This window comes from Dermochelys coriacea, chromosome 10, assembly GCF_009764565.3.
Source record: "Dermochelys coriacea isolate rDerCor1 chromosome 10, rDerCor1.pri.v4, whole genome shotgun sequence".
NCBI lineage: Eukaryota > Metazoa > Chordata > Testudines > Dermochelyidae > Dermochelys > Dermochelys coriacea.
In genome coordinates, this window is record NC_050077.1 from 61,065,000 (window position 1) to 61,087,091 (window position 22,092).

General features: G+C 42.2%; 1 long non-coding RNA gene across 1 annotated transcript in view; it reads left to right on the top strand.

Annotated features, from left to right (window-relative positions):
* The window catches only part of LOC122456006, a 296,596-nt gene that overhangs the window by 45,570 nt on the left and 228,934 nt on the right, over positions 1-22,092 (top strand). Inside the window, exons 3-4 of the long non-coding RNA XR_006274600.1 lie at positions 15,862-15,954; positions 18,617-19,349. This is a non-coding gene — a long non-coding RNA (uncharacterized LOC122456006). The remainder of the gene's footprint in view (positions 1-15,861; positions 15,955-18,616; positions 19,350-22,092) is intronic.

Sequence of the window (22,092 nt, forward strand, 5' to 3'; positions counted from 1 at the left end):
TAAAAGTTAGGAAATTCCAGAAGATAGTTACTTCAATACTAACTTGACCTTGGAGCCCTGTGCTGGTGTTTCTGCTGAATCTGCACCTGTTGTTCTTAAATTTCCTTAAGAAGTTAGTACTATAGGTCCTATTGAGGGAGTCAACAAGCAGATGGACAAGGGTGATCCAGTTGGTATAACATAGTTGGACTTCCAGAAAACATTTGACAAGGTCATCACAGGCTCTTAAGCAAACTAAGGAGTCATGGGATAGGAGAGAAGGTCCTCTTATGGATTAGCTGGTTAAAAGATAGGAAACAAAGGGTAGGAATAAATTGTCAGTTTTCACAATGGAGAGCAGTAAATAGCAGGATCTCTTAGGATCTGGACTATAACCCATGCTGATAATCATCATTCATAAATGATCTGGAAAAGGGATGAACAGTGAGGTGGCAATTTGCAGGCAATACAAAAATTACTCAGTTGATAAGGGCAAGGTAATTGGAAGGCATAATCCCAACTATACATACAAAATGATGGTATCTAAATTAGCTGTTACCACTCAAACAGATCTTGGATAGTTCTCTGAAAACATCTGGTCAATAAAAAAAAAAAAGAGTACTTGTGGCACCTTAGAGACTAACAAATCTATTTGAGCATAAGCTTTTGTGAGCTACAGCTCATTTCATCAGATGCATTCAGTGGAAAATACAGGGGGGAGATTTATATACATAGAGAACGTGAAACAATGGGTGTTACCATACACACTGTAACCAGAGTGATCACTTAAGATGAGCTATTACCAGCAGGAGAGCGGGGGGTGGAGGGGGGAACCTTTTGTAGTGATGACCAAAGTGGGCCATTTCTGTGCAGCAGCAGTCACTAAAGCTAACAAAATGCCAGGAACTGTTAGGAAAGGAATAGCTAATAAAACAGAAAATATCAAAATGCCACTATATAAATCCATGGTATGCCCACATCTTGAATCCTCTGTGCGGTTCTGTTCCCCTAATCTTGGAAAAGATGTATTCAAATTGCAAAGGACAACAAAAATGATGAGGGCTATGGAACAGCTTCCTTATGAGGAGAGATTTAAAAAGACTGGGACTGCTCAGTTTAGAAAAGAGACGAGTAAGGGAAGATACGAAAGAGGTCTGTAAAATCATGAATGGTGTGGAGAGAGTGAACAGGGAAGTGTTTACCCCTTCACGTAACAAGAACTAGGGTCACCCAATGAAACTACTAGGCAGCAGGTTTAAAACACACATTTGGAAATACTACTTCATAAAAATGCAAAGTGAACCTGGGGAACTCATTGCCATGGGATGGTCTGAGGGCCAAAAATATAACTGTTCAAAAAAAGTCACAGATAAGTTCATGGAGGATAGGTCCATCAATGGCTATTGGACAAGATGGTTAGGAATGCAACCCCACAGTCTGTGTCCCTAAACTGCTGATGGCCAGAAGCTGGGACTGAATGATAGGGGATGGATCACTTGAAATTGCCCTGTTCTGTGTTCCCCCTGAAGCATCTGGCGCTGGCCACAGTCAGAAGACCAGATCTGGACTAGATGGAACATTGATCTGACCCAGTATGGACGTTCTTATTTCTATATATATGTATAGTGTAGTAAATCCACTTTTTAAAAACAAGGACTAGTTCCTTGGACTGGGGAAAAACTAGATGTAGGGACATGGGGTATACATTCTTCTAACCATCAGTCACTTTTGGATTTATATCTAGAATTTATCCTGCAAGCGTATAGTCTGGTTCAGAGGTTCATGTGTCATCCATTCTCTTCCCACTTTATGAACCATAGGAAAAACTCAAAATTCATACTCTTGGCCCTGTGTAAATATGGGAGCAGGATTATAGGTTCCCCATCGTGTAACTGTGGTTTTGTTTCTGCACACTCTGACTGGTATGTAAAAGGTCTTTATACCCCAATGTCTGCTGCAGGAGCAGGGAGGATGAGCTTTGAGGAAGGTGGTGGTTTTTGTTTTTTGTTTGTTTTTTTGGGGGGGTATCTGTATGGAGAGAAGGTGGCTGAGATTCTGGTGGATCTAGGCCCAATTTACAGCTACACTTGACCGTGAACACTGAAATCTGTCACCCCCCGCCCCCCACACACACACTGTTGAAACACACAGGAAATGTTTTGTGTGCTCTTGTGAGGTTTAAAAAATTCTAGTATTTTTAATACTGGAAAAATTGAAATGCTTAGTTACATTTTTGAGATTTATGAAATATATTGGAGAATGACTCTAGTTTGAGTGGTATGAGCATTAGTGACCCCCCCCAGTAGGTTTTTTTAATACCAAATAAAATTATGCTTTTGTTGTGCAGATGTGTTCATATTGGACTATTTGAGATGATAATACAATCCTAATTATTTCTGAATGATTAAGGTTTGCTGGCAAGTGTCACAGTATAGTTGCCCTAGATTAGGCTGGGGAGAGAGAAGAGAATACCTCTGTATGGGATTTTTCACCTCTCAAAATTTGAATCTGTCCATTATGCCTCATTATAACTAATAATAGCTACAGTATCTCGCTGGATATAGTTCTTTAGCTTCTGATGCTGAGTGATAAGGATGGTCTGTATGTCAAATTATATTGCATCATGTCAATTGGGCTAAAACGGCAAGTAACGTGCCCTGGGGGAATAATATGAGTAGAATGATGAAAATGTAAAATACTTTCTGAAACTGAGAGCATGTGAATAGTGGGTAAATAGTCACTCTGGGACTGATCCAATGCCCATTGAAATCAATGAGACTCTTTGCATTGACTTGAATTGGCATTGGACCTTGTCCTTATTGGCCACCTCTCACCCACCTCTAGAAGATTGTGCAGGGCAAAGTGTGGGTTAACTATTTGGGAGCAGCAGGTTTTCCCATGAAGGGCTTGACTCAGAGGGATGAAATGTCAACACAAGGTTGCCAATCAGAGAATTTCTACGGCCACTCATTCCATCTTCCCTGTTCGCTGCTGGAGAGGAGGAGACCGCATACTGAGACGCAACATCCTCGGAAGAGTCATTTCTGGGGAGCTGGGAAAAAAACTTGATTATAGGGACATGGAAGTTCAGTCTGTGACCACCCCCCCCAGCTTTGTTGTGTCTGGGGTCAACTGATGGAGGGGAAAATGTTTAGTATGGTGACTCCTTATGCAGATGGTAGAGATGTGGGAGCTCATCAGCTCTCATGACTGTTGAAGTCAGGGAGTTATGATAGTTGACACCAGCTGAGGATCTGTCTCTTGTCTGAATAAGGAGCAAGGGCCACCTTCTGCACCGAGAGTCCTGAGCAGCCTAGTCTGCATATCTAAAAATGGAAACAAAAAGGTGGAAGGAGTATGTATGAATGAAAAGTCTGAGGAAGAGTTTGGGGAAACATGGAAGGAAATGGAGCAGTTTTGTGCAGTGAACTCAGCACATTTAATCTAAAGATCACAGTTGGGTAAACTGTTTCCCTGATTGCTGCTGTTCTGCAACACTGTAGTTAAGGTTTTGGTTCATAATTTGTTCAAATTCTGATTGATTAGATTTAAAAAAAAAAACAACCTAAAATACTTGCTTTCCTATTTGATTTTGCTCCAGAAAGCATCCTTTCAGGGTCTGAGCCAAAAAGAAAGGGAAACCAGTTGACGTTAGCAGTAAAATGGGAAGCCTTTTGAGAGGACTTTACATATTGACTTTGGTGCCTATGGTGACTTTACATAAAAATGTAGTCCATTATGAGACATTTGCTTCCTCCCAAATTAATAAATAAATAAAAAAAAGTCAAATGAACAGTGATTGTCAATTGACTGTTCCCTACTTCTAAATGATTTTTCTTCAGGAGGATTAAAGAACAAATCCAATATCCTAATACTAACAGCTTAAATAAAGCAAGGAAGGAACAATAAGCCTCTGAAAACTAAGTTGCAAGACTTTTTATTTCCTTTTTGTGTCAGGAATCGGAGAGACATGCAAAGCAACACTGAAACAGCAGAAAATAAATGCTCTCAAAGAAAAATAAAAACCCAAAGGACGATGTTCTACCTTCCACTTGGAAAGTCAACATGCCATCCTCAATGGCTTCTGTGGGATTCCTTTGTAATAGGTACTCTCAGATACAATGAGAGGAATAAAAGAAGCATTAGTTGCAGTACTACAAAAAGTCCCTTTTCTGAGTTCTGTGAACATACATTATTTTATCAGCAAATACAATATAGATTGGAATAATGGAGCTCTTCTGTTGTGACTGAGATCGAGACTGTGCAGCTGTCCAACCAGCAAAGTCTCCATCCAGCCCAAACTAATTCCTGTGCACGACATGGTCCCAATAGCAAAGGAATTTGACCTCTATCCCTTGCAAGCAAGTGGGTAGATGCCTTGGGGCCCACACAAGTCTAGTCCTTTCCTGGCCCTGTGGGAATAATGTAGGGGCCCCAGTTAGTATGCTTAGCATTTTGACTGAGATTCTAATAAGGAGAGAGTCTTTGTTGGCTGATTCAGAACTGTGTTGATTTTAAAACAGCTGGGTAGCCAAGCTGACAGCTTGAGATAAAGCTGCTCTACGTCCTAACAATTACTGCTCTTCACCCAACGAATATCTTCTTTGGGAAGGAAATGAAGGGGAGAAAAGACCACACTCTAGCAGCTCCAATTAGACAGCATCCAACACCCTTTTGATGGAGGAAGTTTGTATGTGACGGGATATCAGAATTTTAGGACCCCTGAATGGAGAAACAAGGCCATCCTTACCCATATGCAAACTACACAGCTGCATAGGGCACCAGGAAATTTGGAGCACCCAATTGCCCCAGATTTCCTGGTGCCCTAAGCAGCTGTGTGCTGGCCAGCCTGGTATCCGGCCGGCTGAGCCAGCCAGGAAAGCTGCCCCCGTTCCCGTTCCCACCCCTTTCCCCAGAGCTACATCCCGGGGGACTGCAGCAGGGGTCGGGTGCGCCCTGCACTCACGAGGCAGCAGGAAGTGGAGCAGCCCAGCCCCAGCCTGCTCCACTCCACTGGCTCCCACCTGCGCTGCTGGTGAGTGCTGGGAGGCGGTTCCCCCTACTCCTCAAGCCTGCACCTGCCCCCCACAAACCTTGGGTGCGGCCTTCCCCCCGTGGAGCCCTGGGGATGCCCCCAGCAGGGGGGGCTCTGTAGGGCCCCACAATGTCTAGGGATGGCGCTGAGCAGAGCTATTCTACTGACTCATTGCTTCTATCCTGCAGGATAAAAGATGGAGAGAGGGGTTAGGGAGTGAAACAGAAGGTCTTGATTGGGGGAAACTGCTCGAAACAGCTAGCTCTATATTGGCTTGTTTGCTATATTTAAGAAGGAAGTTTGATTTGCAACTTAACCAGCATACGTGTATGCTGGGTTCAGAACATGATGGGGAACTAGGCCTGTTCACATAAGGATTGTGGGGAGTGGAGAAAATTCCCCCCCCCTTCCATTTCTGGGGAAATTCAGGAAGCCAGTCATCTAATGTACACAAGCTCTTTTCCTCCAGAAATTCCTCCATAATTCCCTGCTGTGGAGCTTCTTGGCTAATGTGCATCATGGTAGTAAATACTTGATTAAATGAATACAAATGGGACAGTTCTTTGCTTTACTCGCTTCCTGTCCCAAATGATATTTCACTGCTTTTATTCACATCCCATTGAGATGAGGTCATATGTCTCTTGGAACTATCATCATTTTATTCTTGCTGTAGTCTCGTGTTGACACCCCTGCACTGACTCACATTGCAAAAGTGTAAAAGATTTATTTCAAATCTCAGTTAAGACTGAGGAGAAATTTACATATTTCATATCCAAGCTACTTTGACTAGTCGTGTTATTCTTGAACATATATTTAACATTGTGCTTTAGCATGAAAAAGCACGTGAGGGACGCTTGTGTATGCCTCCTTTATTTTGCTTGAATGTTTGCTATAACATTTTTGCTTTACAATTGAATAAATGTTTTAAAAATGGGAAGAATCTTGCTAGTTTTGAACATTAAATCTAAGGTTCCACACCCTAAATATGTCTAAATCTAGACTCCTTAATGTTCTTTTCTTTGAAGGGAACACAAAAAACCCAATCCAGCCATACAATAGCATTTTGCGATTTGTTTGCTTTAGTTATGCCTCTAAACATTGCCAGTCAGTGTGGGAGATTGACAAATTGATGTCTGGTTGCCCCATCTGAGGTTCTTGGGTATAACCTTGGACAGAGACTTGACTTTTAAAACTTACCTGGAAAGGATGTGTGAAATGGTAAAAGCAAGGACTAGCATAATCCAAAAACTTGTGGGCAAAACAGGGGATGCTGATGTGCACATGCCTCAAACAGCAATTCTAGCACTGGCATACTCAACTGCTGTGCGTCAGCCTAGGTGGGCAGCTGACATACCAAATCTCTGGATTTGCAGCTCAATGCTGCAATGAGACTCCTAGCTGGAACATTAAAATCGATATCTGTACAAGGTTTGCCCGCTCTGGCACTTACACCATCAAACTATGGCAAACTTGAACTTATCAATTCATGAGAATCTTCCAAAGACGTACCTGAAATCTCAAATGCAAGTCATTTTAGCATCAGGCAAAAGCTCTGAAAGTGTCCTCATTCAATGCTGAGGCACACTGGAAAGAATTGTGGGACATTACTAACATCCCAAACAAACACATGATTGCTGACACCACAAAAGAACTTTCAGGCTTTAACCCAGTGGCTCTTAGCCTTTCCAGACTCTGTACCTCTTTCAGCAGTCTGATTTGTCTTGTGTACCCCCAAGTTTCACCTCACTTGCTTACAAAATCAGACATAAAAATACAAAAGTGTCACAGTATACTATTGCAAAATTGCTTCCTTTCTCATTTATCCCATATAATTACAACATAAATCCATAAATACAATATAAAATATTGCATTTATATTTGTGTATATAGAGCAGTACAAACAAGTCATTATGACACTTTAGTTTTTGTATTGACTTCACTAGTGCTTTTTATGTAGCCTGTTGTAAAATTAGGGAAATACCTAGATGAGTTGATGTACCTCCGGAAGATCTCTGAGTACCCCTAGGGGTACACGTACCCATGTCTGAGAGCCACTGCTTTGACCTACCCCAGAAATGGTGGTGCACATTGCCTCATGATGTTCTGAAGTGGTTCAGATGCTGTCATTTCTTCCATCTCTGGAAGAAGACACACCATGCACAATATGACTGTGGACATTAGTTGCAAACTGTAGAGCACATTGTAAATCAGTGCCCACTTTGATCATTTGCATCTCAGACTTGCACTTCTGAAATTACAAACTGGATCACTAATTTGGACTTGGTTATTTGAATGTTGCTAATCGCTTCTCTTGCCATGAGAAAGAAAAAGTGATGTCGATAGGAGTTCTGTGATGCCCCCCTGGGTGCGTAACTGAAATCATTAGTTTTAGCCTGTATTGTATTGTATTGTAGATGCAGTGACTGTGAGAGACTTTTGGTGACCCATCACAATAGGTCATTCAGATATTCTCTTTACCATTCTTTTTGAACTTTTGGAGTTCTGAGACCCTGTAAGTTTGGGAAACACTGGTAGCCTCTGTGCTTTTCCTTCCCACAAGACCTGCAGTGTCGGTCGCTGTCCTAATGAACCGTCGCAAAGCTTTTCGTTTTACGTCTCCCTCCCAAAGATCTTCCCTCCTAAGTAGTGTGCAAAGTCTAAAGGATTTCCTTGTTGTATGTTAAAAACTTCTCATGTGACAAGCAGAGCTGAAAATCAAATAGTCGTTCCTCAAGTACACAAGGCTTTTTGTACAATAGTTGCTTTATATTATTGAGACATTTTGCTGACAGTAAAATTTTAGCATATTAACCAGTCTAATGAGAGAGGCTGTGGTGTGGTAAACATCAGGAGAAAAATGAATGTCTTTAGGACTGGATCTTAGGCCAGTCGTACAAGTGGGTAACTCATCTGTGAAATGACGATAATTATGCTTACTCACCTTTACAAAGTGCCTTGAGCTCTTTGGATGATGAACGCAATATTAGTACTAAGTACTATTATTACTACTACTCCCATGAGTAATGACTACTTCCAAGCAAAATGGATTTCTGGATCAAGCTTGGAAATTCACGTATCAGCCCATCTCATGGGCCCAATCGTACAATCGCTTATTCATTATGAGTAGGAACCTGCGAGTGAGGGGTTTGCAGGATCAGGCTCATATTTTAAATATTAAAAACCCAAGGAACCTTGGAATCTGATTTTATATATTACATAGTACTTTTTGCAAACTAAGATCTATATGTGTCTGTTTGGATAAATCCTTTTTATTGGGTATGATTTTATATATATGGAAAAATTAACATGTGATTTATACTTTGAGAATATTGATTCTATTGAAAACCTGAAGGCTTTTTTTTGTGGAGTTTATCCTCAGTACAGTATAAACAAATAGCAAAACATTCAACTTGTCAAATAAATTTGGTCAAGGGCTGTTGGCCCATAAACTTGGAATACTCAAGACTTTGAGTACTGTTGCAGTAAATGAAGTCCTTCAGAATAATAAATTCCAGTCATTTGTACATTTCTGTATTCTGATGTAATACAACTGGATTCAAGAGTGGGGAAAAAGTAGGTTTGCTTAGATAAAATCATCAAGAACAGAATCTACTATGAGAAATTGAGTTCTCAAGAGAAGTGGTGAAACTCATATCATGTATTTTTTCTCCTAGAGCAACACTTCACGCAAACTAAAAAAAGTGGCAAATATTAAATGTGTATTTTATTGTTACTAGCAGCATTACTGCGCAATTTTAAATTACGAGTCATTGTAACGTGATCCTTTTTTGTCTTTTGTAGCAACCAATTGAAAGTAATAACAAACCAAGTCCTTACAATGTCAAAATTCCATCAGAACTTAATTATTGGCAGGGGCCAGAAGGAAGAAAACAGACTGTCAGATGAATGGCCCCCCTAAAGATTGTTTAATTATAGATTAAAGAAAGCCTTTGAAGAGTTCTTTAAGATCAGTATGAGGTACAGATCATACATCAACACTAGTGGTGTGGATATTAACATTTAAAAGAAAATGAAAGTAATAAGCAGTCCTTATTGTCTGAAGACAATTATTTCGAGTTATGTGAATGTTGTATGCTGTGACACATTCCAGCCCATGTTATGTGTCCAGGTTATGGAATTTAAGAATATACTGAATTAATATGATGTAATTTAGTTGTATATCTTCATCATGACTGAATATTACCCAAAGTTTACTTTCTCTGTGTTTTTAACCAATATGGTAACAAACTGCATTCTTACAGAAGGATGTTTTTGAATTGCGAAGTGTCTCCGTGACATGCCCAAGAATGTGGTTCACTGCAGTGAATGACTGTTGAACTTCTTTTTTTAGAGTTACTGTAAGTATTTTGAGGTTTTCCTTTTATTATACTGAAAATTGGCTTCTGAGATGATGACTTTGACTTTTATAATATACCAGTCAACAAAACTGCTGTTCCATGTGGACAAGCAAAATCAAATTGTTTTAATTTAACAGTCTTTTAATTCATTTAGTCTATTTCAGGGGTTCTCAAATTTCATTGTACCGTGACCCCTTTCTGACAACAAAAATTACTATAGAACCCAAAGCCTGAGCTCGCCTGAGCCACTCTGTCCGTGTGTGTGTGTGTGTGTGTGTGTGTGTGTGTGTGTGTGGTGGGGAGGCAAAGCCTGAGCCCTGCTGCCACAGGCGGGGGGACCAAAGCCGAAGACCAAGGGCTTCAGCCCTGTTCAGGGGGCCTATAACCTGATCCCCACTACCCAGGGCTGAAGCCCATGGACTTGGGCTTTGGCCCCAGGACCCAGCAAGTCTAACACCAACCCTAGCGACCCCATTACAATGGGATTGCAACCCACTTTGGGATCCTGTCCCACAGTTTGAGAACCGCTGGTCTATCTGATGAGTATTGGAAAAGGTGTATTAATTTAAATTTCATATATAGGTGGTAGTAATGTTTCAGTTTTGTCTTAGCTGCTCTTATTTTGATCTACTGTGATAGTTTTGCTGAAAGTTTTCTGAGATGAATTGAAGTGGAGACTCAAAGGAAGACAAGATTTTGGATCCTGCTCTATAGATGCATGGTTGAATGGTCTAGCTCTATGTGGGCCCTGCTCAGATAAAGAGAGCTCTTTGAAATTTTGCTGTTTCTTCACTCTGTGCTGAAATCCGTGGGTGGGTGGGTGGGTGGGTGTGTGTGTGTGTGAGAGAGAGAGAGAGAGAGAGAGAGAGAGAGAGAGAGAGAGGAGAAAAAAAAAGCTTCTGGTGATGCTGGGCTGGGGCAAGGAGGTTGTGTTTACTGTGCCTTAATGGGCTCACCTTTCTTGATGTTGCCCATTGTTAAAACGTGTGAATCACACTTTGATCCTAAGCCTACCCCTGGATGCACATCCCCAACCCCCACTTAACAACACGGTAAGGATCTGAGTATCAGCCTTCTGGGTTTGGCAGACAGCCAGGAACAGATTATTTATCATTCATTCTTCAATAGTGCCCAGAGGGCTCAATCCTGGAGCTGAGCCCTGTTGTGCTAGATGCTGTACAAATGACTAAAATGGAGTTTCTTCATCAGAGAGCTCACAGTCTAGAATTCTGATAAAATGTAACCTGGATATAAACACAATGTCATAACAGTAAAGATGTGTGAATTTTGTATATAGTAGTAGTTTTGGCAGGTTACAGTTGTCACAGGATTAGTACAGTTCAGAGATTCTTCTTCTAGACAGGGCTTTTGGGGCATGTGTCAGAACCAGTGTCAGAATTAGGACTAAAGTGGGCATTTGAAATTATTTTATAGCACTTTTTGCCATGTCTCTTTTGGATTATGGTTAATTGGGTAAAACTATCTTTTCATTAAATTGGGGGGGGGCGGGCGGGGGAAGGAATAACATTAACTTCTGTTTCAGCATTTTCCATGAGTTATCCATGATGCTTTACTGTACAGTTCAAGAGGAAAAAAAATAGTGGATGCATCACGTGACACTAACGATACCTGAGAGACTGCACCTTTTGTAGAGATGCATCATATAGGATGAGCTTTTTGTATCTGATTTTAATGGTCTGACACACTTGATTTTGCAGTATATTCTCTACACATACATACTCCCACCCAGAAAAAGTTAGTATTTATTTTGTACTGTGGTGGTCCTTTTCCATTTTGTCTTTGATATTAATATATTTGTTTTATCGGGGCCAAAGGAGAGTAAGATTGTACTGAAAGGATGAGGATTTCAAAGTGCAGAAGTTGGTTGTCTGGAAACGTGCAATGACAGTTGAAGGGATTTTATTGAACCTGAACTTGGAGGTATCTAATGCAGAGTGTAGTGGTTGCATTGCAGTAATATTTAAAAATCAGGTTAAACAACAGTACCTTGAAGCCTTTTGAGGTTCACCCATCACTGTTCCAGTCAGATCTGAGTGCAACTATTCTTGTGTTTCTTAATGTTAATGTACAAAAAACACTGCCCCATGATAAAGTCTGATATTGAGAAGTTATTGTGTAGTTGCCAAGTAAAACAGCAGGCCTGCCAGACTTTCTAGTAACCAATGACACTCATCTCTCTTGGGTCTTCCTTTGTCCCTCCCAGTTCTGTCTTTCAGGAAAGCAGTCCTATTTCACTTATTCTCTTTCACAAGCCCTGAAATTCTAATCCCATGTTACATAGAGTATATTCCTAGGTGAGGGTGTGACTGGTTCCCTGGGGTGCAGCCTGGGACTGTGGGACCACTGTTACCTCTAAACTCTCTCCAGCCAGGGCTGTCTCTCACTATGCCTTGTAGTGATGAGAAGTGCAAATTTATTAATTGGTGCACCACTTCATCAATGGAAAGTAGACATACACCGACCTTTGTAAAACCTAAGCATATTTACCATTCAGTTCAGGCAAACTCACTGGTAAAGATAAACAGCAAAACAAATTCATTGACTACAAAAGATAGATTTTAAGGGATTATAAGTGACAGGCAAAAAGTCAGTTAGTTAACAAAATAAAATGAAATATAAGCGCGCAGTTTGAACTTTCAACCCTATTAGACTGGGAAACATCTAGATTAAGCAGTATATCTCACCCCACTAGGTATTTCAGTTCACAGTACAGATTTCACCCTTGAAATCTGGGCCAGTCTCCTCTGCTTAAGTCTTCTCAGTGTCCTTGTTGCTTGCAGCATGGATGGGAGCAGGAGAAAGGCCAAGCATGAGCCTGCTCTGCTCTGTTTTATACCCTCTGTCCCATGTGCTTGGGGAACACCCAAGTCCGGGCATGTCTGCAGGGCATTCCTGTGTCTCCAGGCAAGCTTGAGCAATTCCCCTAGTGTGGCCTCATGCAGGCGAGTCATTGCATTGTAGCTCTCTTGCTGGACAATGGCTGTTGATAGGTTGTTTGACACCCCATCCGGGTGTTGGTTACTTTCCTTGCTGTTGCCTCTGGGGAGCTAATATCTGGCCATTTCCCCAATTTACCGAATATTTTAGTGACAACCATAAAACACAATCTCATAACTTCATATGCACTAAAGATGTACATATTTAGATAGAAAAGTGACTTTCAGCCAATCATAACTTTTACCCTGATGCCTCGCATGACATGCTTTATACACAATATCACAATTATATACAGATGAGGAATATGAGGGTTACAAGACACTCCCCCAAGGTATAGTATGTCACAGAGGGTAATGATTTTTCCTCAGTTTTTAATTTTTTTTATTAAAAATACTGAGTAGTATAACCTTCAGCTTTGTGTGGATTAATGTAATATCTAAGGCTGAAATGAGCTGATGAATAAGTCTGTTTCCATCTCCTTTTACATTCTGCTAAGTTCAAAATAATTATAAAGCGCTTGCCAATCTAAATAAGGCCACAGTAGAAAGGTAGCTTCTGGTAACAATGCTCCTCCAGTGAAATTCTCTTCACCTGCAGACAGCCTAAGTAATCAGGCTACTTTATTTAGCCACCATTACAGCCTGTTGGTTGGGATAGCAACTGCAGCTCCTCTGTGTCACTTTTTATGCAGGTTCATTGGTCCCTTCCTGGCCTACTCTATCCATGCTTTCCCTACCAATCTGTGTAGGCCAACTAAGAGACCCCTGCCATGGTGTACGGTGTCCCTCCTCCTCACCCCCCCCCCCAACTTTTAAACCTTAAGCAAACTTTTTTTGGGAGCCTTGCTGTCTTTTCTGTAAATTCCATTCCCGTTTCTTGGGTTGACACAAGACTAGGTCCAATACTGTATTTGCCCAACCAAACAAAATAGAATAAACATACAATAACTTTTTTTTTTCCAGTATATTTTGACATGGGAAAAGAAAGCCTAAGGTTTTTGTTTTTAGTTGTTTGCCACATTCTGAAACACAAAACAATGTGGCAATGAGAATAGAACAGCACGTCATATCTTAGATGCATGTTAGCAATTAGTTACTTTTTGGAAGGAGTTTCAAAAATGTCTAAAGATATATTTTCACGATATCCAAGGACTTTAACAGCTCCAAGGCTAACTGAGCTACATTTTAAAAATATGTCCCTGACCATTTATATTTAGCCAATACTTTGTCTTTGTAAGAGTAATAATCTGTTAGTTTTGGAATATTTTATTTTAAAAGCATTTCCATGGAAGATATTACAGAAGAAGGAGAAAATGAAGACTTATTTTGAAATATCATTTAGAATGTGAAATTAGCCAGTAAACCAAATCAGATTAACTGTTACTACTTCCTACATGTGGGCAAGTGTATGATTGGGGGAAAAAATGTTTGGGCTGCTTTTGTGCCCCTTGTGCATTTGCTTTCTGTGCATATTATAGCATATGAGTTTAGTGATATGAAGATTAAAGAGACTAGATAATTGTAAAGAATATTAGGAATATTTACAGAAAGCAAATTTGGAACTTCAGAACAGAAGATTTTGCTATGCTTACCTAATCAGGAAACAGAAACACCGCATGTGGTATATATGCCCAATGAAAAATTTTCTAGTTTTGGATAGTAAATAGTTCAAAAACAATCAGTTGACCAAGAATTATTCCACTATTAAGGAAGAATTACTTTTTTCAAGAATAATTCTGAATAATAAATATGAGAAAACATTTCATTGAGGAGGACAATTTGCAAAAAACTCTATCTTCTAATAGACAGACACTCCTGAATCACATACAATAAACACTATCCCTGCGGGTTTGTTCTTGGCTTTTTGAAGGTTATACAGATCCTAACCGTATATAGTGTAATTGTTATAGATTTCAGTTCCTTTGATCAAATGAGCTTTTCAGAATATAATGTTCTGTTAATATAGCAATGATGCAGTGCTGCTTTATAATTATAAATAGCTTTATTGCTCCCAACTCCAGTCTCCCATATAAATGACTTTTCTGATGCCTGGCTTTAATATGCATTTTGTATGTGTTTTGTGAATAACATTATAGAAACCATTATCACTGTGTATTTTTATGGGTGTTCTTTAGTAGCCCAGAAATGAATGTACTGTGGCAAATATTTTTAAAATGCTTCCAAAGCTTTACATGTAATAATAGGATGAAGCCTAGTCTGGAGGTTAAAGTACAGGACTTAGCCAGGACTAGTTCTCCAGCTAGGGAACTTCCCAGCTACTCAGACACATCCCCCTCTGAAGTGTGAGCCCAAAATTATACTGTCTTGTGCTGCACAGGGAACTGTACAGCATAAGCTCATGAAATTCGCCCCCTCTCTCAATGTGGAGAGGACTATACAACAGCTTTCTGCCCCAAGTTATGACACTCGCACACTGGTTTTAGATAAAGCAAAAACAAGTTTATAATCTCTCTTTGTTAATTAATAAAGGATAGCAAGCAGATCAAAGCAGATCACCTAGCAAATAAACAAAACTTGCAAACTAAGCTTAATGTATGACACCGATCAGATATGAATAGCAAATTCTCACCCTAAGTAATGATGCAAGCAGGCTGCAGATTCCTAAGAGGCAAGCTGCACTTGCTTACAGCTTGGAATCCCCAGGTGTTCCATTCACAGGCTAAAAATCCCTTTAGCCTGGGTTCAGCACTTCCCCCAGTTCAGTCTTTGTTTCTCAGGTGTTTCCAGGAGTGTCTTGGGTGGGGGAGTCAGTGAATAAACAAGATGATGTCTCTCCCCTGTCATGTATAGCTTTTGCATATGGCAGGAACCCTTTGTTTCAAAGCTTGGTTCCCACGCCAGTCAGTGGGAAAAATACTGACATCCCAAGTTCGAGTTCAGCGTCAAGTGACCTGGTCACATGTCTCTGTAGTGTCACAGCAGCCATTACTTGGAGGCTGTCTCTAGCTTACCCAGAAAGGCTTCCCAGGTGGGAGATAAGCTTCTCCTAAGGCCTGTTGTTCTTTTTAATGGCTCATTAACTTGAATGGGCCCTTCCTAGCCAGCCATCTAGACTGAGAGCCTAGAGCCTAAAAAAAAAGAAAGTTTTTAAAAAGTTTTTCAGTTTACCTTTAAGCTACATTGATCATTATATCGGCCACCTGGGAAATAAAACCACAGAGGAATAAACCTAAATTTCCCCGTCTTTTCCACAGATAATTTGATTTATAATATAATTGTAAAATGTGCTTCATCCAAAAAAATGCATGGTATTGGGGGAGGAGGGGGGAAATTACTGCCTGTGGAGTGCTAAAAGGTCTTTAAAGGAGTTGGGAGTGGCTTAGACAGACCTTCCAACTAAGTGAGGGACTTGGTGGGAAAATAAGTAACCGTTTTATAAAAAAGCAAAAACAACCCAAACACAGAACTTAGGACCAAATTATGCGCTCTGTTATGCAGATGCCAGTTGTATTGCACTTGATGTAACCAAGAGCAGAATATGACTTTGAATTTTTAAATTTTTGTGTTATAGGGACTTTTCCTTTGTTTAAAACCAGGTCTTAAAAATTGAAGTGTGTTTACTGGGCAAATACAGTGATCATCAATGCAATCAGGGAATCACTAGGTAAGATATCATTCAACCTTTGCAACCTGAAACCATTTCAGTTTCTCCACTTGTGTCCAGCAACAGCCACAATATAGCTACCTCCACAAAGGGCCATGACTATTTGGAGTGGTTAGAAACAGCTGTGTTCTGACATTCTGAATGTTGAATTGGCTCTATGTTGAAGTAGATGGTTAGTGTATGTGGTGTAACTGATGGTTATGTTTAAATGTGGTGTGTGGGATGATTGCTGTCATATACATTCTCAAACACCTTTACTCCTCACTTATTTTTTAGTTCGATTGCCCACAGATACATTACTGATGAAAATGCGCTGTATGTAAACTCCTTACTGCTTACCAGATGCCTTTTCTGTAAACAGCATAATGCCTTACTTGACCCACTTTCATGTACTTTTTTCCTGGCTTCAGCACAAGTTAGTAAACAAATGAGATCCAATATTGAATCAGACTATACTAATGTCATTCAAACATATTATTTTTTCAAAAAAGCAAAGAAAATTTTCAGCTAAGAAATCGAGGGCCAAATTTAGTTGTTAAAATCTATCTGGCTTTGTCCTACAGAAGTCCCACCTACATTATGCTAAATCTCCCCAAACTGATTTTTAATGTGGCCTTTATTTCTCAAGTTGAAAAGAGTACCCCATTGTTCAAAAACAAACAGCTTTCCTTCTTTGCAGCTTGACCGTAAGCCTTCCTGTGTATTGCCTTCCCTAAAAATCCAGGAAGTGGCTTGGTTCTGCCATTGCATATATCTGACTCCTTGGCCTGAGAACACCGTACTGATTATGTAGCTAGATAGTCACACTCGTATCTACCCAAGGAATGGACTGTAGTAAATCAGTTGTATGCTTCTAAATTAGGTGGTTGCACACTTCATAGCTTCAGTAACTTGAGCTCATTGCAGCAAGTGGCTTCTTGCATCCCCTGTCCATTTTTGCCCTCCCCCCCCCACGCTTTACAAGCTCTCTGTCTGCTGTCTGTCCCATCTCCTCTATTTTAAGGACTCCCAGCACCTCCTCCACCCTCTTCTTTCATGCCAGAGGCTCTGTGTTCCCCTCACTCCCCCGGGTGATTGTCTGGCTGATTCTTGTTCACAGGCTTAGGGTCTAACTGATCGCCATATCTGGGGCTGGGAAGGAATTTTCTTCTAGGTCAGATTGGCAGTGACCATAGGTCTTTTTTTCCAACTTCCTCTGGCTCTGCAGCATGTGGGTGCAGGTCACTTGCTAGCTTTATCTGGGTATATCTCATGTAATCATTTCCCTGCCATTGCAGGGGCCCCATGGTCTCTCCTATTCTCTGCTTATGGCACATAGTAATCTAGTCTCCTGTGGGCTGTACTATTTAGTCTAATTTAAATTGTTGGGTTCGTATGTGGGTGCTTGGTCTTGTTGGCTGTCTGTGATGTACAGGATGTCAGACTTGATCATCTGGTGGTCCCTTCTAGCCTTAAACTCTAACTCTGTCACTGTCCACCCCATGTTCCTCTCCTCCATTCCATTGTCCACTATTTTCCCCTGTGTAAAAGGCTCTGTGTGTCCCCATGCCCCTTATCCCCTACACTAGGATCCTCCATTCTCCCTTACCAGGAGTTCTGTAGCCCACATTCCCCTTATCCTCATAACATTCTTATTTTCTTCCTTTCTGTTTGGGAGATAAGTCATGGCAGGATCAGCAGAGCTGAGATAGGGCCCGGGGATTGTTATGCTGGAATGTGTTAATGGCTGCCATCAACTGGTTCTTTAATCTATAGACAATGACAGAGGTGGCTGAAACTGCCCAGTTTGCCAATCAGATGTCCTGGTCTTCAGGTGTCCCCTGTTTCTCATTTCCAGTTTTCAGATTTTCACCAAAAACCAATAGGGTTCTGCCACTTCATACCTAGAACATTCTTTTAAATCTCCCCCTCCCCACCAAAAAAGAAGGGTATGAAACTACTGAGGGGAGGCCCCGAAGGGAGCCTGCCCAGCATTCACCTTACAGCTGCTGCTCTTGTCCAGTGGGGCAAGGCCTGGCTCCCTGCTGCAGGTGTTGAGACCTGGCACGTGGGGTCACAGTGCCAAACCTGAGTGATGCTGTGACCCTGTACACCAGATCACGATGCCACTCACTCAGATTTGGCCTGGTGCCCCTCTGTCATGATGATGGGGCGGCTGGGTTAAACCTGCGTGGTGCTGTGACCCTGTGTGCCAGATCACACCACCACTCAGTTTGGGGGGGCTGCGGTAAACTGCCTGCCCCCCTAGTAGGTCAGATATGAATGAAAATGGCCCCTTTCATATGTTTGATCTTCTTTAAGACATCCAATGTGTAGTGATACATGATCCTAGCAAGGGAACTGATATAATATATATAGCACATATGTTAACAAAAGTTCATTTTTTTAAATTTATATACGAGTTACATTACACTTCTCTTACGTATATCAGATATGCACATTTACTGAGCATATATTACAGTCCACACGTAGCACATATACTATCATAATTATCATCAAATGTGCATCATCTACTGAGGACCATTGTGCTGACCAGAGTGACTGTTTGGTGGCACTGTACTAGGCATCATAGAGTGAAGATTACAGATCTGGCTTAATTGTAGGATGTGCTATCTAATTATATGTGTATCCTTTCCTTATGGGATATTATCCGTTTTCTCAGCTTGCTTCCCATTGCAGAACCTGCACCAAGATCTGGAATGGTTGTGGATTTCTCTAAATATCCCTGTGCCAGGGTGGACTAGGCCCAAAGGCCCCCTGCTCATGGCCTTGCATCACCCTTCCCCAGAATAGAGCAGCAAGAAGTCCTCCAAGCAGCCTAGTGGCTGCAGAGCAGTAGCCAATCAGAGGGGCTGATGGAGCAGCCAATCCGGGGCCACAAGAGCCCTACATAAAACAAGCAAAAGAGCCAAGAAGCCAGTTGCTGTGTGGAGTTTGAGGAGTGAAGACTGGCAGGCAGAGCAGCAGTACCGTGGAGAGCTCACTGCAGACAGGACTGAAGCCCAGGGAAGGCTGCTGAAGGCTGGGTGCCTGGCTGGTGGGAAAAGTAACAGGATCAGAGGAACGTCAATGCAGGCAGGCTGAAGCTCAGAGGGATTGAGCATAGAACTTGGCCAGGCCAGCAAGGGTACCGAGATGGGCTCCACTGGTCTGGTTGAAGGCTGAGCCCAGGGAGGCCTGCTGAAACACCACCAGCTGCAGGTACCGAAATAAACCCCTGCTGGGTGGTCGAAGATGGCAGTGCCTCTAGGAGAAGCCTTAGAGCTATAGCCCCATACAAGGGATGAGATAAGAACTTGGACTGTATACCCCGGAAGAGGGGACAGCGTTTGGGGCTCTGCTAGAGAGCTGAAGGCCTGTGGAGAGAACCATCGGCCAGGGGGTGTTCACGAGAGGTGGGTACTACCCCGATGTATGACCAAAAAACAAAAGCAGGCTCATACCCAACTGAGAAAAGGGAGCTGTCCATGAGAGTTGGGTGCCACCCCATGAAAAAGAACTGTTTGCAAGTGCTATCGGCCAGAGAAAGGGGGTGCATGTGAGAGATGGGTGCTGACGCCTTACAATCCCACACATTCCAATGCCATGCAACCAGACCTGGATTTACAGTGGTGCCATGGAGCCAGGCCCATGCTCAGAAGGAGTCCTGGCCTGCTCCATTTGCACTGCGCCTTAAGACCCCACCAGCCTGCTGGCTGCCACTGCCCAGGCAAGGGCTCCTCTCTGCCCCCCTAGCCTCACCCGCCGGCTCCTCTCTGTCCCCTGGCTGGACCCCAGTGCACCTCTAGCTCTGGGAAGTCTCTGCTTCCCACCATCCTTGGGGCCCTTCCTGTCTCCCTGGAGCTGAGCCACCTGGGACTGGTGCAGAAGCCTGTCCAGTCTTGGCCAGTTGGGGTGGGGGTGAGGGGCTTGGCTGGATCCCTCCAGGCAAGTAGGTCCTGAGGGAGCCTGGCCTGGCTGATCGTGTCACTCCCAAGGGGCTTGAGTGATTTCCCCCCCCCCCCCCCCCCCCGGGACCAGCCCTAGCAGACACAGGCACCTCACAGCAGGGCTGGTGAGTACGGCCAGGAGTCAGGTGTGGGGGAGTGGGTCTCTGGGGTTTTTGCGGGGGGCGTTGCTGGGCTGTGAGGAGGCAGGGAAGATCGGTGTGTGTTGGGGCACAAGGGAGTGGAGGTTCTGTGTGAGGTGCTGGGACTTTGGGCAGGGGTGGTGTTTTACAGGGCGCTGTGCATTTCTGGGGAGGCCTGGGGGGTCTCTGGGCATAGGGAGTCGGGCAGGGGTGTTGGGTGGAGGCGCTGCGTGACGCAGCATGGGCCCAAGCCTGAGGGGAAGGGGCAAGCTGGCAGCACAGGGCTGGGTGGGCCACTGTGTGTCTGGCAACTGCTGGTTTGTAAATTTGTGCCTTTGGACTGGGTGGGGCAGAGCGGGGAGGCCCCTGGCATGCCATGGCCCATTGCCCTGGGCTGGCCACTTGCTCTGGGGACTGACCCCCACACGCCATGCTCCATTGCCTCCATGGGGGCCCACAAAAGGTTAATCTGTCCTTGCGTGCAACATAATTCTAACTTTTGGAGCTTTTCTTTAATTAAAAAAAAACCCCACCTAAATGGGGATCAGTTTAAATAGATCAATATGCTTTTCAATGTAATTAAGGAAAAGTGAAATTGAATACTAGACTGGAGACTGGGTTGGAAAGAACATAGGAAATGAAAGGTGAAGCAGGAAGAAATAAGAGTAGAGATGAGGGACTAGCTAAGGTTATTTACGGTAGGTATAGGCTGTAATTTAGGATGCAGAATCTGAATATGGTGAGGTAGTATTTGGTTAACGAGACGAACTGGCTGGTATCTGACTTTGTCAGGATAGGTTACAGGGATTCATTGCCACAGGAGAAGAGTATAAATGAGAAGAAATTGTCTGAAGAACCTAATGATTGTAATTTGGCTACCTTGGCTGAGATAACAGGGATCATACTGAATAACAAAGAAAGCAATGGAAGAATTATTAAAAGCTGTAGTTTAGAAGTACCACTGCATACCTCCTAGATATTTCAGTGTATGAAAATACAATATAAACTAGAGATGTTAGTGCAGGTGAAGGAGTAGGAAGATGCTCATTATAGGGAATTTAATGAATGACATTGACTGAGACTTGGTGGAGTTGTTTTAATAAAAAAAAAAAAAAAGAAATCGGTAGTTAATATTTTGAAAAGCTTTGGAGATAAAACAGCCATAGCAAAAAAGGGGTTGTAGGTCAATACAATACTATGGATCAGGATTTTCTGAAAGCATTCCCTGTGTTTCCCACCTAGAGGTTAATGTCTGTGATGCAGAATGATAAGATAAGAATGACGCTGAAGAATCTAGGTTGAAAGTATGGCCAAGGGGCATGAAACAAATGGTGGTTATAAATGCAAGCGCCTCATGCTGAAGTTAGTAGAGGTTACATTAATGAGTACAACAATCTAACTTTTTTGGTGGTTCTCAGAAGTCATAAAAATTGCCGTACAAATTGACATAGAGTTTGGAGTGAGCAATCTGTCAAGGTTGCTTCCTTTTTTGGGCTGTGCTGGCTGTCTGTGGGCTCTGTGACAGAGCAATACTTTGCACAAGCGTGACTGTTGTCTGGGTGAGTGTGTGTTCTGGAGTCACTAATAGGGGTCCTTGTGTGCAGAAGTCTGTGCAGGTTCTAGATGAATCAAGCCCTCAGTTTCCATTATCACTGTGATTCTCCACCATTTAGGTCTTAGCTCAGAGTCACTGAACCCTAACATAGCATTGCTTTGCTCACTTCTTCCAACTATTCAGATTGTCTGTCTCCAGAATGTACCAAGACCCATTATTATTCATTGCAACAAAAAACTTTTATTTTTTTTTAAAAAAGGCACAGAGCTAATATGGAGCTCTTGACTACTCTAACCATAAAACAGAATTAGTCTCCTCATGCTGAACCTTTTCTGTTACAGCTGTCAGTACAGCCAAACAATCACTAATGGCAAAAAGATAGTTACTGTACCTATTTCTTGTGGACATCTAATCTTCAAATTACCTACAAGCAATTTAGGTCAGGGACCTTGTCATAAATATAAAGGGAAGGGTAAACACCTTTTAAATTCCTCCTGGCCAGGCAAAAACCCTT